This window comes from Nicotiana tabacum, chromosome 15, assembly GCF_000715075.1.
Source record: "Nicotiana tabacum cultivar K326 chromosome 15, ASM71507v2, whole genome shotgun sequence".
Taxonomy (NCBI): domain Eukaryota; kingdom Viridiplantae; phylum Streptophyta; class Magnoliopsida; order Solanales; family Solanaceae; genus Nicotiana; species Nicotiana tabacum.
The window spans coordinates 37,565,573-37,570,690 of NC_134094.1; positions in this window are offsets into that span (position 1 = coordinate 37,565,573).

A 5,118-nucleotide genomic window follows, 5' to 3' on the forward strand; every position below is an offset into this window, starting at 1 on the left:
ATCATTTTTCGTTCCGTTTAGGCGTGCAACCTGATACCTAAATATCAACTCATTTCAATACCGTTGTGGTGCGCAACCCGATCTCCCAAACGTATAAAACATTAAAGAACTACCAATACAAACGGAGAATATCCATCACCTCGTAATCCCAAACCTTGACGATTCAACAATACAAGATTAGCTAAATGGCTGACGTAATAGAAATAACATAATAGAGTGCATCAAGTAATATAATAACAACAAAAGCAAGTAAAAACATGTGACAATGAGAATATACAATTAAGACAAGTAGAAAAATGTAGTAGGTAAGCATATATTGAGTGTCAAAATGAACAAATCAAAACAAGTAACAGTTAAATAACAATTAACAAGTAAAGCATAGATGTCAAGTACGGACATATAACAATTAAAACATATAACAAGAGATAGCAACGGATAATGAGGACATAGAAGTAAATAGCCCAATCCCGCATGCTTAATCCCATAACGGTGCATATACGTTGTTTCCCTCCACATAATTCACATAACAAATAGTTCAACGAGTCTTAATTTTCTCAAGTCAAGGTTAGACAAAATACTTACCTCTCTCCACAACCAAGTCAATCAACCAACCACGGCCTTGCCTTTTGAACAAGCCTCCAAACTAACCAAATCTAATCAATTATTGATCAAACAATTCAAAATAAGCTTTAGAAACTACACACGAAGGAAAAAAAACAATCTTTAATGAATTTTGAAAATGTCAATACCTGGCTGGCCCAGTCAAAACCCGGGTCCAAGGGCATATATCGACTACAAATAACCCCACGGCCTCATATATGTATTTTATTTTAAAGTTCGAGTCTAAGTCCGAGTCCAATTCGACTCTCAAATCCCAAATTTTCTTTTTTCAAAACATAGACAAAAATCCCCAAAATTTCTCTTAGATTATCATGAATTTGATGTTAAATCTCATGTATAATCATGTAATATACTTGACAATAGACCAAAATCACTTACCCAATGATTGTACGTGAAAATCCCCTCTCCAAATCACCTCCTACCGAGTCTAAGGTTTGACCCTTTTGTTCAGTTGCGGATGTCGCAAATGCGACCTTCGGTTCGCATTAGCGAACACTCGTAATTGAGGAACACGGATAACAAAAGAGAACCCTAACATCCCACACATATGTCACAATTGCGACAAAGGCTTCGCAAATGCGATGGCAGCCTTCTTCGCAACAGCGACACAATGGTTGCAATTGCGACTCAGCCCAATCCTATACTGTCTTCACAAATGTGAAAAGGGAGTCGCATTTACGACATCTAGACCTCCTTTTGTCCACTTTACAAATGTGATGCTGGTTCTCGCAATTGCGACAACTGCAGCACCACCATACTAGCAACCTGTAACCAGCTCAATCCAATCTGAAACACGTCTGAAACTCATCCGAACCCTCGGGGCTCCAAACCAAACATCCACACAAGTCTAAAAACATCATACGAACTCGCTCTCGTGATCAAAACACCAAAATAACATCTACAACCATGAATCAGACATCAAAATGCATGAAATTCAAAAGAAAACTCAAGAACCTCTAGAATCATAACCAAGCGTCCGAATCATATCAAACAAACTTCGAATTGTACCAAATTTTGCAAAGAAGTTTCAAATAACAAAACGGACCTATTCCAAGTCCCAAAACTAAAATTCTAATCCGATAACCATAAAGTCAACCTATGGTCAAACCTAGAGAATTTCTAAACATTCAAATTGTCATTTTTTGGCAAAACAAGTCAAATCAACTTAGGGACCTTTGAATTCAATTTCGGGCATACGCCCAAGTCCAAAATCACAATACGGGATCATCAAAATACCGATCTGGAATCGTTTACCCAAAATATTGACTGGGTCAACTCTAGCCTCCTTTTTAGTCAAATTTTTATTTTTTTCAAAATTTTACATAAAAGCTTTTCGAAAAGCGACACGGACCACACATGCAGACCAAAGAGCATCAAATGAAGCTACGAAAGGTATCAGATCATGAAAATTAAGGCTAGTACTTAAAACGACCTACTGGGTCGTCATACAACCAAACGTGCGTACAAGTCCAAAACTATCATACAAACCTACCGGAATCGTAAAAGCACTGATCCGAGGTCGTTTACCCAAATATTGACCGTGGTCAACTCTAGCCTCATTTGAAGTAAAAATCACATTTCTTTCAAAATTTTATGCAGAAGCTTTTCAAAAAATGACACGGACCACACACACAAATCAATAAACATCAAATGAAGCTATGGGAGGTCTCAGAACACTAAAATTAAGGCTAGTACTCAAAGCCTATCGGGTCGTCACACATATTCCCTCCAAATTCTTCCGTTTTGGCTTAAGTTCACATGCATTCTTTTCAAATTAATTCTGATTGACTCCTACACATATAAACATTATAACTAAGCTCGACTTGTAAATAATCACATTAAAGTTAACAAGATCGAGGCATAATGTAAAGCAAATTATATGTTAAAATATAAATTTTTAGCCAAACATCACCCCACACTTAAGCTCTTACACGTCCACGAGCAGGCTAAACCCTTGCTAGCCCACAAGTACAACATACAATATCATATATGGAGGAACATTTATCAATTCAACACATTACACCTATGACCACGGTTGATACCAATAATTAAGACATTGCACACATACTTTTTACACTTCCTAACTTCTACAGGCCAAAATATAATCAAGTTCAAACAACCAAACAACCTGCCCATAACCACCCCATCTCAAAGACCGACTCATCGCCAATAATCATTCTCGACTTGCACACTCACTCCAACAAGAGAAGTTTAATAAGGTCACCTATCTGTTATGGAATCATGTGCCCTGACAAAAGAACAAGAGAGTATATAGTCTACACATTGAAATCAAGAGTTCAAAAGTAGTTCAAGGACATCATGAACAAAAATAAATTACTCTCTCATAAAGAAATTCATGTGCATCCCATGGTCGTACCGTAGGCTTGCCCGTAGTGTGTGTATATACTAATCTAAGCTCATGAAATCTATGATCAATTAAGTCTTTAAGGATTTTGATGCAGGCTAAGGGACGGGTAGAATATATTTTGGTATAGTGACTAACTCTCCTAAGAAATTTAATACACTATACTTTCTTCCAAGTACACACCCTTCATGACCACTCGATCAATGCCACAAAACCATACATAGTTCGACCCTTTTTCTTTAAGCACATTTAAATACTCAGGATTATACTAGGTATAGTGTTGTTGTTTGTACATTTAAACACTCACTAGCCTAGATTAAGATGAATAGGAGGTGTATTTTCTATTTTTCTTTATTTTTCTTTTCTCTTTGTATTTTCCCATTTTATCTTTTCACCTTTTTGTCCTTTTAACGCAATCCATAAGTTTAGTTTGCTCAGCTAATGATTTTTCAAAATATATGTTCACCTTTTGAATTTTATATGTTTCCACTCAAAATATATTCCTAACTCTCATCTAACTCTTTTAGCGACTTAAGTATTTTCGGAGGTAAAGGTTCAAAAAGATCTAGTTAAGAACAAAATGGGATTCGGCTTGTAATTTGGGTTCCATAAAAAAGATTAATATGCTCAAACGGGAAAACTACATATAATTTTATTTATAGTAGGCAAACTATCTCAAAGTTTAATAAAAAAAATGACTATGTCATCTCCTAGGCTCACAAAACTTACTTATTTTGCTTCGGTTAACACACGGGACAGCACAGAGTCAAATCTACACCTTACATCACATAGTGTGATACATGACCCATTCGGGACGGTTCCATTTCAACTCTTGAGTTAAAGCGAATAATCACACACTCAAAATATATTAAGCAATAATGTACTAAATGAATATGTATATCAAGAAAATGAGAGAAGGCGTCACAAATAAGCTATTCAATTTTGTTTATGACATTAATTTTCATTAAAATAGCTTCTTAAATCTCTCCCAAGCTTGACGAAGAGTTTCACCTTCTTTATCATGAAACCCATAAATTTAGCTTCTCATAGATTTTGTCTTTCGAGAGGGGAAGGACTTCATCAAGAATTTCCGTGCCAAAATCATCCCATGTTCTAATTGAATTTGCAGGCTCCTTTTGTAAGCACTCTTTTTGTTCCACCAATAATGAAAAGGGAAATAATGTTAGCCAGATGGTAATACGACGAGACATTTGAAAATTTGTAGGTATTTGTTTTCTCCAAAATCTGGATATGCCTCTGCGGATTCTTGTGTGGCAATTCCGTTTATTTACTTTGGGATTGGATCAATTACAAAATATATTATTTCAATTAAAAATGACCGGTGACGGCTGGCTTGATAATGGCATGTGTCATAATTGTATGGTTAGGCCTTGCCGCCTCGATCACTTCTCGTTCCTGGTTTCCTTCCATTCCTACAAGTTGTGAAAGTTCAAAAATATTTGTTGGTTCTCAATTTCCTTAACATGTGCTGCCTCTTTTGCTGCTTCTTCAGCTTCTTTCGCTTCTTTTGTTTCTTTCTTATTTTTGTGGAAGAATCTTTCAAGTTTGTGCTTAAAGGTTTCAAGTTTATCTTCACCCTCGTCCTTCTTCCCTGAGATTCACTCTACGAGTACCTGAGACAGATCAGGTAAATCAAACAAGTCAAAACATGAACAGAAAACTCATAAAAATTAACTCAATTAAACAATCAATTGCTAAGTCCCTGGCAACGATACCAACATCTTGTTGGTTCCCCAAGTACATGCAAGTATACGTGGCCGTAAAATAATAAAGTGACTCAAAAGTCAGATGTCGAACCCACACAGGCTTAGAGTAATTGTTAACTAAGCTAACTAAAATTAATTAATTGTCCAAGATAATCAAAAGTGATAGTTTTTCTACTAAGACTACTATTTCTAAAATTAAACAAGTAATCAAATAAATTTACAAGAGCGTAAGAGGTTATGGTTTGATTTAAATCAGAGGAGATGAAAATTCCAGGATTCTGGTGGGTTCATCAATTCTATTGAGTTCGTAACTACACCTGTTAATCAAAATTATCTATGGTTGCTAGCTGACCGAATCATTTAAACAAATAGATCATTTTCACAATACTATCCGTCTATCCAAAA